This window comes from Pipistrellus kuhlii, unplaced genomic scaffold (genome assembly GCF_014108245.1).
Source record: "Pipistrellus kuhlii isolate mPipKuh1 unplaced genomic scaffold, mPipKuh1.p scaffold_m20_p_66, whole genome shotgun sequence".
Lineage (NCBI taxonomy): Eukaryota > Metazoa > Chordata > Mammalia > Chiroptera > Vespertilionidae > Pipistrellus > Pipistrellus kuhlii.
In genome coordinates this window covers 886729-901027 of record NW_023425569.1, presented here as the reverse complement: position 1 = coordinate 901027, position 14299 = coordinate 886729, and the positions used below count along the sequence as shown (strand labels likewise).

Sequence of the window (14299 nt, the reverse complement as noted above, 5' to 3'; positions counted from 1 at the left end):
AGACAATGGAGAAATAAGTCTTCAATGGTGCTGGACAAGTAGATATTCACATACCAAAACATTTAGTTGGACCTGGACCTCACACAATATGTGAAAATTAATTCAAAATGGATCAAAGACCTAAATAGAAATGCTAAATTAAAAAAACTCTTATAAGGGAACAGAGGTGTAACTCTTCATGACCTTGGATTAGGCAATAATTTCTTTTTGTTTACAGCAGTTTTATTCATAATTGCAAAAATTTGGAAGCAACCAAGATGACCTTCAATGTGAGAATGGACGAACAAATATGGCACACCCAGACATTGACTATTTAGTGCCAAAAAGGAGTGGGCCATCAGGCTGTGAGAAGACATGGAGAAACCTTACATGCTCCCTGCTGTGACAGAAGTGACTGTGAAATGGCTACGATATGATTCCACTCTATTACATTTTGGAAAAGGCAAAGCTATGAATATAGGCAATAATTTCTTAAAAGTAACATCAAAAGCACAGCCAACTTTTCTGCCACCTGAGCCAGCCCTTATAAAGGAGTTCCTGGAATTGTATTTCAACCAATAGGACTGAGGCTTTCCTCATCCAATTAGAGCTGCTCATCAACATTCCCACAGCATCAGCATCTCCACTGACTAATTGGAGCAGCTCCACTCTGACTAATTAGGACAGTTCTATTTGGACCAGTAAACTATGGGGATTTGGTGAGGATCTAGTGCTGTGACCTGCAAGAGGGACCAGGAGCGGGGACTTCTGTCTATTAAGTCAGCTCCCCCGGCTCTAGGAGTGCACTTTCCTTTTTCCAGACTACTAAAGATTGCTTCCCAGGCTGGAGACAGAACAGAAGCGCCAAAGACATCTCTCCAGAGCACTGAGAAGCAGACCTGAGCAGGACAGAACAGACTAGAGCTGTCTACCCACAGAGGGCCTAGCCACAGAGGCTGCATCACAACCCTGCTGTTCCACAGCAATGCTGACTCCTAACTGAACTGTCGCACAACTGGACTCTTCTCATGGCTGCTCTGTATCACAATTGAATTGTTCGTAATGAATAAACTCTCCTTCATCACCACACCCCAAATTAAGGATTTCTGTTAGCACTGAATTGGCCCCAATGATCATCAGTTGACACACAAATGAAAAAAATAAACCAGACTTCATCACAATTAAACAAAAAGAGTAAAAAGACGACCTACAGAATGAGAAAAGTATTTGCAAATCATACATCTGACAAGGGTCTAGTATATAGAATACACAAAGAACTATTACTACTCAACAATATAACAATGTCAATTACAAAATGGGCAAAGCTTTCAATAGACATTGCTCCAAAGAAGATATACAAATGGCCAGTGCAGCTGAGTTTTTAAAAGGACAGCATCTGGGGAGCAAAGAAAAGGACAATGATATAAAAAGGGGGACATGATAGGTGGGGAGGAGGGGTTGACAATTGCTAGAAACGGGTGGGCAAGGTTTTGGAAAGTATCCATTCTTTGGTTTGGAAGCATTGCTTTATTTGAGCAAAGACTCAGCACAGGGCCGCCGTTAGGGACTTCAGGGAGAATCCAGGCTAAGGGTCAGGCAAGCCTTCTGTGCTGCAGGGAGCTCCCAGTTCTCTGTAACCTGTCCAAGCAAGGCCGGCAACTAGCGAAGTCGGGAAGCGCAAGGCGTGGTGGAGTTAGAAGCCCAGTCCTGCGCTGCCTCTGCAGATGGTTTCTACTGTCCGCCCTCCCTCGTTCCAGAGCTTACACTCGGTCTTCCCTACCTGTCCAGGTCAGCTCAATCTGTAGTTCCCATCCTTCAGGGTCAGAAATCTGACCTAACAACAAGGTTCCACAGCTTTGGCCTTCTTTTCTGTGATCTCAGCTCTGCCAGGTCAGAAATGCTCTTGGTTCTGTAATAAAAATATAAAATAAAAATGGCCAATTAGCACTTGATAAGGTGCTTAATTCCATCAGTCATTAGGGGAATGCAAATTAAAACACAATAATATACCACTTCACAAACACTAGGATGGCTATAATCAAAATGACAGTGAGAAATGCTGGTGAAAATGTGGAGAAACTGGTAGCACCTGAATCAATATTTCCACTGCTAGGTAAATACCAAAGAGAACTGAAACTATATAACACACATGAAAATGTGTGCACTAACATTGGATGTGGCATGGTTTATAAGAGCTAAAAAGTAAAAATTCGCCTTAGCCAGTTTGCCTCAATAGATAGAGCTTCAGTCCATAGTTTGAAGGGTAACGGGTTCGATTCCAGTCAAGGACACATACTTTGGTTACAGGCTTGATCTCTGGCCTCGGTTGTGGTGCATGGGGGAGGTAACCAATCAATGTATTGCTCTCTCATCAGTGTTTCTCTCTCTCTTTTCCCCTCCCTTCCACTCTCCTTAAAAATCAATGAAAAATATCCTCTGGTGAGGATTAACAACAACAAAAGTAAAAACTTCAACATTACAACTGCTTAAATTTCTTTTTAGTTGTAAAATTATTTTGAAACTAGAGGCCCAGTGTACGGATTTGTGCACTGATGGGGTCCCTCGGCCTGGTCAGTGGGAATCAGGTCAAAACCAGTTCTCTGACATCCTCCAAGTGATCCCAGATTGTGAGAGGCCAGGCTGAGGGACCCCACTGGTACATGATCTGGGCCAGGGAGGGACCTGGAGAGGGCTCCAGGGTGTGTCTGGCCCACATCGCCCAGTCCCCATCGGCCAGACCCCAGCAGCAAGCTAACCTACGGGTAGAGCGTCTGCCCAATGGTGGTCAGTGCATATCACAGCAACTGGTCTAATAAGCCGTCAGACACTTAGCATATTAGGCTTTTATTATATAGGGTGTCAAATAATATTAAAGAGCCCTAGCTGATTTGGCATAGTGGACAGAGCATAGGCCTGCAGACTGAAGGATCCCAGGTTTGATTCTGGTCAAGGGCACATGCCTGGATTGTGGGCTCAATTCCCAGTAGGGGACGTGCAGGAGGCAGCTGATCATTGATTCTCTCTCATCATTGATGCTTCTCTCTCTCACTCTTCCTCTCTGAAATCAATAATATATTTTTTTAAATTGGCAAAACATGAAAAAGTTACAACACTAAGTGTTTAACAAATCAATAGGGGGAAAAACTAAGCAAAGGTAAATCATATCTGTACCTAAAAGGTCTTATCCACACACTATTTTAACTTTTTTGTCAACTGTCTGTGGGTAAAACTAGTAATGGCTACACATGTATATCATACTTTAAAACTCACTACCAGTACCTATTCAATTATTGTCAGCATTCCACTCATCTGAGAGCACAGAATCAACATCATACTTTGTTACTTCCTTTATCCCTATGGGTGTAAGATTAGATAGCTTAAGATTTTTCTTGTTTCTTGAAGTAGGCTTCTATTGCTATGAATTTCTCTCCCAGGACTACTTTAGCTGTATCTCATAGATTTTGGGTCATTGTGTTCTCATTTTCATTTGTATTGAAGTATCCTTTGATTTCTTCCTTGATCACACTGTCAACTCATTCATTGTTTACTAGCCTATTATTTTCCCTCCATGTATTTGTGCATTTTCCCATTGTTTTTTGTTATAGTGGTGATAGCTGTATCAGGGGTCCTCAAACTTTTTAAAGTGGGGGCCAGATCACGGTCCCTCAGAGAGCTGGAGGGCCGGACTATATGAACTACTAATTCCTACTGTAACACCTCGGCTGCGCTCACTGTCCAAAAAACCTGGCGGGCCGGATAAGACTCCTCTGCGGGCCGCATGTGGCCCGCGGGCCGTAGTCTGAAGACGCCTGCTAATTGATTTCTAATTTTATACCATTGTGGTCAGAGAATATGTTAGATATGATTTCAATCTTCTGAAATTTATTGAGACTTGTCTTGTAGCCTATTATAGTCAATCCTGAAAAATGTTCCATGTGCCCTTGGGAAAAAATGTCTTTTGCTGCTTTGGGGTAAAAAGTTCTAAACACTTTAATTAAATCCATCTGCTCTAATGTGTAATGTAAAGCCACTATTTCCTTGCTAATTTTCTACCTGAAAAAAAAGCTACCCATTGATGCCAATGCAGTGTTAAAGTAAAGAAAGTAGAAGAAGGTAATGGGAGGTTAAATGGTGATGAAAGGAAACTTGGTTGGAAAATTCAAGGAATAATTAGGGGTGCTGCCTTCAACACTTCCCGAAGTCAGAATTCCTATAAACAGAGCAGGCGGCCTTCTACACACTTGCCTTTTCTCAGAACGTCCTCCTTACAAACTTTCCAACCAAGTCTGGTGTTCTTCCCAAAATCAGCCTAGTGCCTGTGCAACTTTGCAATGGGGAGGGCTCTCAGGGAGTCATCAGGGTAAAGTTGTTAGAGTCCACCAAGATAATGCAGGTTCAGATTTGGTCTCTTTGTGGGAGAGCTCAACACAGGGAATATGGCAGTATTCTTTATCTGGTAGATCCATCTACCCCTTGCCCTGAAGCCAGACATTTCAGTTTCTCCCTATATGTCTCTGGCACTCCTGCCCCACCTGAGCTTGACAAAATCCTTCGAGAGTTTTTAAAGAAAGACTGTAACATGGGGCAAGGCTGGCTGACGCCAAAAGGGCTTCAGGCTGCATTGGGTAGGGCTGGCTATGAGGGAGTCACCAGAGTGGAGCTAGTAGAGGTCACTTGGCTAATGCAGATCCAGATTTGGCTGTGTGTGAGGGAGGCTCAACACAAAAAAGATGGTACCTGTCAGCAATGCAGGAAGAAGGCCAATGCTGGCCATCCCTCCAGCCCTTGCTCTGAAGCCACACAGAGCAATTTCTCCCTGTACGTCTCTGGTGACCCCAAATCTCTGTCATCTACTGGAATCCAAGGTGACTGCCTGCAAGTGAGAGTTTATATGCTGGTTCTTTAAAAGGACACCTGGGCCTGGCCAAGGTAACTGCCTGCAAGTGAGAGTTTATATGCTGGTTCTTTAAAAGGACACCTGGACCTGGCTGGTATGGCTCAGTGGTTGAGCACTGAACTATGAACCAGGAGGTCAAGGTTCGATTCCTGGTCAGGGCATATGCCCAGGTTGCAGGCTCAGTCCCCAGTGTGGGGAGGCAGACGATCAGTAAGTCTCATCATTGATATTTCTATGGCCATTCACAGTTTCTCCCTCTTTCCCTTCCTCTTTGAAATCAATTTAATTTTATTTTTTAAAGGACACCTGGGTTTCCAGCAGTTTTTAGTCCTACTGGGACAAAAAGAATCCCCACTAGTTTTCATAGCTAGATGTCATGTGGGCTCCTCTTCCCAGCACTGGTGTTCTGAGCTGGAGGGCACAGCATGGGGCTAAGACACTCTCACTCCTTAGGTCAGTGGTCAGCAAACTCATTAGTCAACAGAGCCAAATATTAACAGTAAAGTGATTGAAATTTCATTTTAAAGAAATTTTGAGAGCCAATTTCTTTAAACTTAAACTTCTTCTAACGCCACTTCTTCAAAATAGATTCGCCCAGGCCATGGTATTTTGTGAAAGAGCCAAACTCAAGGGGCCAAAGAGCTGCATGTGGCAGTTTGCCGACCACAGACCTAGAGTGCTCAGCAAGGGGAAGCTGAGCAACTGGAACCTAAAAGAGACTTACAACACAAGACCACTCCACCAATTCCAGGAGCTATAGCAGCTCTACCTAATCCACAGAACAACCAAAGGAAAGCAGCCAAAATGCAGGCACAAAGGAACATGTCACAAATGAAAGAATAGAAAAAATCTCCAGAAAAATAACTAAATGAAATGGAAGCAAGCAAACTACCAGATACAGACTTCAAAACAATGGTTACAAGGATGTTCAAGGAACTTAATGAGATATTCAAGGAACTTAGTGACAACTTCAAGAAACTTAGAACATCTTATCTAATAAAATAGTAATATGCAAATTAACAATCACTCTGCTACACCCACAGGCCACACCCAAATATGCAAATAAACCCAATAAAGATGGCTACCAGAGAGCAGGAGGGAGGCTTGGGTTTCCCAAGCTTTCCACCTGCCCTTGCCAGCCTAGGCCTCTACTCAAGGCTATAAAGCTTTAATGACAGAAAATACATAAACCCAAACAGCTGAAAAGAGCTGATGTTCAGTTTAGGCTAAGGTTTCCCCCGGCGATGGAGGAAGCCAAGCTTTCCACATACCCTGGCCGACCCAGGCCTCCCAACAGAAATGGCTGCTGCATGGAGCAAGCAGAAGGCTTGGTTCTATTCCAGGCTATAAAGTTTCAATTGTAGAACATAAATAAATCACATATACCAGGCCTCTGCTTGGGTCACCGGGGGGCATAGCCAACCTGCAAACCACCATATGCTCCTCGCTTAGGCCGCCCAATGCCCCAAGGGAACCCCCACCCTAATCTGGAACATCCTTCAGGGCAAACCAGCCGGCCCCCACCCACGCACCCGGCCTACCAATTAAAAGAGTAATACGTAGATTGACCATCACTCCAACACACAAGGTGGCTGCCCCCTATGGTCAAAGATCCTGCCCCATATGGACACAGATGGACACCACAAGATGGCCAGCAGGGGAGGGCAGTTGGGAGGGACCCAGGCCTGCAGGGGAGGACAGTTAGAGGCAAACAGGCAGGCAGGGGAGCAGTTAGACATCAATCAGGCTGGCACGGGAGTGGTTAGGGGGTGATCAGACTAGCAAGCAGAAGCAGTTAGGGGCAATCGGGAAGGCAGACATGCGAGCAGTTGGGAGCCAACAGTCCTGGATTGTGAGAGGGTTGTCTGATTGCCCTCAAGGGGTCCCAGATTGGAGAGGGGGCAAGATGGGCTGAGGGACACCTACCCCCGTGCACAAATTTTGTGCACCAGGCCTCTAGTCAATGACATAAAAAAAAAAAGACAGAAATGAAGCATACATTAATTTATTTTATTATTTTTTAAAATATATTTTATTGATTTTTTACAGAGAGGAAGGGAGAGAGACAGAGAGCTAGAAATGTCTGAGAGAGAAACATCGACCAGCTGCCTGCCGCACACCCGCTACCAGGGGTGTGCCCGCAACCAATGTACATGCCCTTGAATGGAATCGAACCTGGGACCCTTCAGTCTGCAGACCGACGCCCTACCACTGAGCCAAACTGGTTTTGGCGAAGCATACATTAATTTAAATGAAGAACAATTTATAGGAAATCAACACTAGAGTAGAGGACATAGAGAATCAAATCAGTCATTTCAAATATGAGGAAACAAAAAACACCCTATCAGAACAGCAAAAATAAAAAATCATTTAAAAAAAATATGAATATAGCCCTAGCTAATTTGGCGCAGTGGATAGAGCATAGCCTGCAGACTGAAGGGTCCTGAGTTCGATTCTGGTCAAGATCACATGCTCGCGTTGCAGGCTTGATCCCCAGTGTGGAACGTGCAGGAGGCAGACAATCAATGATTCTCTTTCATCATTGATGTTCCTATCTCTCTCTACCTCTCCCTTCCTCTCTGAAATCAATTTAAAAATATTTTAAAAATGAACATAGTGTAAGGAGCTTCTGGGAGTATTTCAAATGTACCAACATTTGCATCATAGAAGAAGAGAGGGAACAATAAACTGAAAACCTATTTGAAAAAATAATGACAGTAAACTTTTCTACCTGGTGAAACAAATAGACTTACAAATCCAGGAAGCACAGAGACTCAAACAAGAGAACCTAAAGAGGCCCACACCAAGACATATCACACTTAAATTGCCAAAGGTTAAAGACAAAGAGAGAATCTTAAAAGCAACAAGAGAAAAGCAGTTAGCTGACTACAGGGAGTGCCCTTACGACTGTCAGCCGATTTTTCAACAGAAACTTTGCAGGCCAGAAGGGAGTGGTAAGAAATATTCAAAGTGATGAATAGCAAGAACCTACAACCAAGATTACTCTACCCAACAAAGCTATCATTTAGAATTGAGAATCAGATAAAGAGCTTCACAGATGAGAAAAAATCTAAAGGAGTTCATCACCACCAAATCTGTATGACATGAAGTGTCAAAAGTTCTTTTTTAAGAAGATAAAAATATGAACAATAAAATGGCAATAAATACATGTCTATCAACAACTGAATCTAAAAATCAAAATAAACAAACAAGGAATCTAAAGAACAAAATAAACTGATTAATGAAATAGAACCAGAGACATGGAAACATGGACCAGACTGATGGGTCTCACAGGGAAGAGGGGGAGGAAGAATGGGGAAAGATTATCCAAAGATCTTACATGCATACTATAGGTCCAACGCATGAAGCTTGTGCAAGGGGCTGGGTCCTCGCAGTCCCGTACACCTCGGCCGGCCTGTGCAGCCCCAGCTTCATCCGGAAGGTCGTCCGGATGATTGTCTGCTGTTCAGTCTACTTAGCATGCTAGCTCTTTATTATACAGGAAGGATAGGCATTACCTATGGGGCAGGGCAGGAACCAGGTGGGGAGGGACAATGGGAGAACACGGGGGACATCTGTAATACTCTCAACAATAAAAAAAGGAAAAGAACCACTTAAAGTAAACTAGGGATTGCCCAGAGCTGAGAAGACAGGAGGATAGGAGGTGGGTGGAGGGAGAGATGGGAGAATTTGGGGCTAATAGCAGAGTTCAAGGCATGTTTTTATATAATGAAAATGTTCTAAAATTGACTGCAATGATGGTTGTGTAACTCTAGAAATATTACTAAAAACTACCGGAATTATACTAGTACACTGCAACTGGTAAAGTATCCTAATAATAAAAGGCCAAGAGGTATCATGTCCGAAATGACCAAACGAACGGTCACCAACCTGGATCGGGGACATGGCCAGTGCCCAGAGGGGACCCTCCCTGACTGGAGGCGTGGCCAGCCTTCCAGCCATGAGTGGCCCCGAGCCCAGGCTGGCCCAGCGCCCCAGAGGGGGACCCCTGCCGTGACTGGGGGCATGGCTGTCCTCCAAATCACCGGCAGCCCCTCGCAGGGGAGGTCTCCTAGCCGAAGACGCCTGAGTCTGTTCTGGACCTAGGGCCGCACTCTCCCCACAGGCGACTTGGAAGGCACCAGTGTCTAACTGCCAGTTTCCAGGAGGCTGAAGTGCATCCACCATCCACCAAAAAGTAGGACCATCTAACCATTCAGTGTCAGTGCAGGCGCAGGTCCCTGGCTGGGGGTGGAGGCCGGACCAAAACGAAGCAGCAGAGACACCCTGCCCCCCGGGCGGTGCCGCTGCAGCCCACGGGGCTGGGCAGTGTAGAAAGCGCTACCTTCTCCCGGTCCTGTGCCGGCACCACTGGCTCACCCTCCGCCCCGGGTCCTGACAGCGCAGTGTGCAGGGCGTCCTGCAGGAGCTGTGCCGTTCTGGGTGCTTTTGCCCAAAGACACCCTTTGGGATGAATTCAGAGCCACATCTCACTTCCCACGAGGCTGGAAGAACCATGTAAAAGGAATTCCACACAAGCTTTCCACATCTCTGCTTCTTCGGAATCCATAAAATTACCTTAGAAAGCATTCGGCCACCGCAGAGAGAACGCACTTTCTGCCGGAGCACGCAGGGTTCTTTTGCCCGGCAGTTAAAGGAAGCGGAGAGCTGGCAGTGCAAATGGCCCTGGTGCCCTGGGAGGAGACCGGGGAATGGGGCTGCAGAAATTCCACAAGCCTCTTGCCACCTTCTCCTTCACAAACCACACCATCCAGATCCACCAGGACTGGAGGCAACTGGGAGTCACAGCCGTGATTGGGACACAATAAGCAAATCCTGGGGGGCCTCTGAAAACACCTGCAATGGATTATAAGACTGGTCTTTATTTAAAAAGAAATACAAGAACAGCTTTGTTGAGATCTAATTCATATACTGTACATCTCCCCTGAAGTGTTCAATGAACTGGCTTTTTAAACTAAATTCAGAGTGGTACAACCATCACCATGCTCAAATTTTAAATATCTTCACTACCTCATCCGCTCCAAAGAAAACTTCTACCTAATAGAATCACTCTCCTGATCATCTTCCCAAAACTAGAGTGCATTTTAACGATGGGTAAAGGGAAGTTGAGGGAAGTTAAAATACTGCACAAAGGATATTATAAAATGACAAAACCCAAAGTGAAGATCATGTGTTTTCTTTTTAGAAAAATTTTTAATTGATTTCAGAGAGAAAAAGAGGGGGAGATAGAAACAACAATGATAAGAGTCACTGCTCAGCTGCCTCCCGCAGGCCCCCTACTGGGGATTGAGCCCAGCAACCCAGGCACGTGTCCCTGGCCAGAATCAAACCTGGGCCCTTCAGTCCACAGGCCGATGCTCTCTCCATTAAGCCAAACCAGCCTTTTCTTTAAGTTCTGCATGGTCCCCAAACCTATGCTAATAAAAGGGTAATATGCTACAATAATTAGAGTGGATGTCTTCTGGACATCCTTCCAGACAAAGCTGCAGCGGCTCAGGCAGCCATGGGCAGCTGCAAAGGGCAGTGGCAGCAGCAGGTGGGGTAATGGAGGTGGTGCCTTCCCCTTACCCACCAGGTCACCTCCTGCAGGAGGCCAGATTGGGGGCCAAGGCAGAGGTGATCAGGGGTGATCAGGCCAGCAGGGGAACAAGTTAGGGTCTATCAGGCCGATGGGGGGGGGGGGTGTCTGATCAGGCAGGTAAGGGGGCAAGGTAGGGGCGATCAAGCCAGCAGGCAGAGGGATTAGGATCGATCTGGCAGGCAGGCAGAAGGTTTAGGGCAGTGGTCGGCAAACGCATTAGTCAAGAAATTTCTTTTGAGAGCCCAATTTTTTAAACTTAAACTTTTTCTAACGCCACTTCTTCAAAATAGACTCGCCCAGGCCATGGTATTTTGTGGAAGAGCCACTCTCAAGGGTTCAAAGAGCCACACTGGCTCGTGAGCCGCAGTTTGCCGACCACGGGATTAGGGCAATCAGGCAGGCAGGTAAGTGGTTAGGAGCCAGTGGTCCCGGATTGCACAGGGATCAGGCCTAAACCAGCAGTTGGACAACCCCCAAGGAGTCCCGGATAGGAGCGGGAGCAGGCCGGTCTGAAGAACCTCCCCATGCACAAATTTCATGCACCGGACTTCTAGTCTATATATAAAAGCCTAAATGACCATTGCGACCAGATGACGACAACTGGATGACAGCTATAACATGCACTGACCACCGGGAGCAAATGTTCAACACAGGAGCTGCCCGCTGGTGTTCAGTGCACTCCCACAGCCAACCTCCTGCGGTTCCTCCCCTGGCGGGCCCTGATCAAGACTGGGTGAGACAGCACCAATAGGCCCCAATTGCTAGCCCAGGCTGAGGGACCCCACCTGTGCACGAATTTGTGCACCAGGCCTCTAGTCCATACTAATAAAAGGGTAATATGCTAATTAGACCAGAGAGACTGAACATCTTCCAGACGTCATTCTGGATGTCTTTCTTGACAAAGCTGGGGGCGTAGCTGACCTGCAAACTGCCCTTGGCCCCTCACCCAGGCTGACCCCGCACCCCAACGGGGATCCTCATCCCAATTGGGGGCATGGCTAGCCTGCAAATCTCCTGCAGCCCCGCACTGAGGCCAGCCCCGCCCCCAATGATGATCCCCACCCTGATTAGGGGTGGGGCTGGCCTGCAATCCCCATGGCCCATCACCCTGGCCAGCCCTGCCCCCAAACAGGGAACTCCCTCTCCCCCCACACCCTGATCCAGGGTTCCCTTCAGGGCAGGCCAGCCAGCCCCCACCCATGCACCAGGACTCTATGTTATATAATAAAAGGGTAATATGCTAATATGCAAATTGACACTAACAGCAGAACTACCAGAATGACTGCTGGACCAGTCACTATGAGGCACACTGACCACCTTCCCCGGCTGGCAAGCTCCAATCACATGATGGCAAACGGGGAACTGAGGGAAGGGGGGTAGCAGGGAGGGATGGGGCTGGCTGAGGGCAGCTGGGGAAGATGGCCCTGATCGCAGGTCAGGCCTACAGACCTTACCTGAGCACGGATTTCGTGCACTGGGCCTCTAGTATGGCATACAAATTATAGGTCAATGACAAGGTGCTAGAGTTATGGGGAAAGACAAATATTTCCTATAAATTGTAACAGACCTGGAAACCCCAGTCCTTACTTCATAACATACAAAAATTAACTCACATCACAGATCTGAATATAAAAACTAAAATAATAAAACTACTGAAAAAAAACTTGATGACTTTGAGTTAAAGATTTCATTTTCTTAGTGTCTTTTGAAGAGCAACAGAATACGTTTTAAAAAGAAAAATGCATTCTACTTCATCAAAATTAGTAACTCAGCCCAGCCGAGTGGCTCAGTGGTTAAGCATTGACCTATGAATCAGTAGGTCAGGGTTTGATTCCCAGTCAGGGCACATGCCTGGGCCTGTAGGAAGCAGCTGATTAATGATTCTCTTTTATCACTGATGTTTCTATCTCTCTCTCTCTCCCTCTCCCTTAATCTCTGAAATCAATTTTAAAAAATTAGTAACTTATGCTCTTCAGAACACACTATGAAAAAAATAAAAATGCAAGCTATAGAGTAGGAGAAAACATATACAAAACATATATTTCACGCTGAAACCGGTTTGGCTCAGTGAATAGAGCATTGGCCTGCGGACTGAAAGGTCCCGGGTTCGATTCCAGTCAAGGGCATGAACCTTGGTTGCGGGCACATCTCCAGTGGGGGGTGTGCAAGAGGCAACTGATCGATGATTCTCTCTCATCGATGTTTCTAACTCTCTATCCCTCTTTCTAAGATATCAATAAAATATATTAAAAATAAATAAAACATATATTTCACAAGGAATTTGTATCTAAAATTTGTAAAATATTCTTATAATCCAATTTAAAAATACAAACAATGTAATAAAGAAAGGGTGGAAGATTTGATATACATTTCACACACACACACACACACACACACACACACATAGATGGCAAATAAACGTATGAAAGATGTTCGTCATCATTAGTCATTTTGGAAATGCAAATCAATACCACAATGCAATTCCAAGATTGGCTACCCAAAGTGTTGGCTTGAATGCTATGCAACTAAAATGCTCATACACTGCTGCTGACAATGTCAAATGGCACAATCACTTTGGAAAACAGTTCGGCAGTTTTGTAAAAAAAACAACAACAAAAAAACAAAAAACTAAACATACAATCCAGCTATCATATTCCTTGGTTATTTATTCAAGTAGTATGTTATCATGGTTTGAAACGTTACGTTCATACAAAAACCTGCGCACAGATGTGTAGTAGCTTTATTTGTAACTAGAGGTCTGGTGCATGACATTGGTGCAGGGGGACCCCTCTCGCAGTCCGGGACCCCTTGGGGGATGTCCGCCCGCAAGGAGTCGGCCTAAGCCGGCAGGTGGACATCCCCTGAGGGGTCCTTAGTGCTGCCCCGAAGGTGAGAGAGGCTCCCACCACCACCGCTGCACTCTGCCAGAAACCAGGCTCACTGCTCCTTAGTGCTGCCTGCGAGGTGGGAGAGGCTCCTGCCACTGCTGCTGCACTCTGCCCACCATGAGCCAGCTTCTGGCTGAGCAGGGCTCCCTGTGTGGGAGTGCACTGACCACCAGGGGGCAGCTCCGCGTTGAGCGTCTGCCCCGGGGGATCAGTGTGGGTCATAGCAACTAGTTGTTTAGTCATTCAGTTTATTTGCATATTAGGGTTTTATTATATAGGCTAGCCAAAACTTGGAATCAGGCAAGATGTCCTTCAATAGGGAAATGAGTAAAGAAACTGAGGGACATCCAGACAATGAAATATTCAGTGGGGGTAAATATTGAGCTAGCAAGACACAAAAAGACATGGAGAAATCTTAAATGCATATTTCTAAGAGAAAGAATCCAATCTAAAAAAGCTGTATACTGTATGATTCCAAGTATATGACATTTTTTTAAAAGGCAAAACTATGGGGGCAGTAAAAAGGTCACTGGCTGCCAGGGGTTCAGAGCAGGGAGGGAGGAATAGGTGGACCACAGGGGATCTTTAGGGCAATGAAACTGTTCTGTCTGAGACTTCATTAATGGTACATTTGTCAAGACCCATAAGGTGTTCAACACAAAGAATGAACTCTAATGTAAACTGCAGATTTTACTTTAGTTAATAATGTGTCGACATAGGCTCATCAATTGTAATAAATGTATCACATTAATTCAAGATGCTAATAGTAAAAGAAGCTTTGATGTGGTATGGATATATGGGAAATCTGTACTTTACACTCCATTTTTCTGTAAAACTAAGACTGTTTTTGTTTTTTTAAAAAAGTAAAATTACCTGCTTTTCACTGTGGGAAAGCAGCAGCAAAAAAGAAAAACACACAATGAGATCCCAAAA

The 14299-nt window shown here is 45.4% G+C and overlaps 1 protein-coding gene and 1 long non-coding RNA gene across 5 annotated transcripts in view; one reads left to right on the top strand and one right to left on the bottom strand.

Annotated features, from left to right (window-relative positions):
* MAP3K2 (mitogen-activated protein kinase kinase kinase 2) overlaps positions 1-14299 on the bottom strand; it is a 75001-nt gene that overhangs the window by 56120 nt on the left and 4582 nt on the right. The window contains exon 2 of one of the 4 annotated variants that reach the window (XM_045575123.1): positions 1760-1888. The exons of the other annotated variants lie outside the window; for them this stretch is intronic. The gene's annotated coding sequence lies outside the window, so the exon portion shown is untranslated. The remainder of the gene's footprint in view (positions 1-1759; positions 1889-14299) is intronic. 4 annotated transcript variants of the gene reach the window in all.
* On the top strand, positions 4139-9370 carry LOC118708820. The gene is made up of 3 exons (XR_004984733.2): positions 4139-4263; positions 7341-7353; positions 9360-9370. It is a non-coding gene; the product is annotated as an uncharacterized LOC118708820 (long non-coding RNA).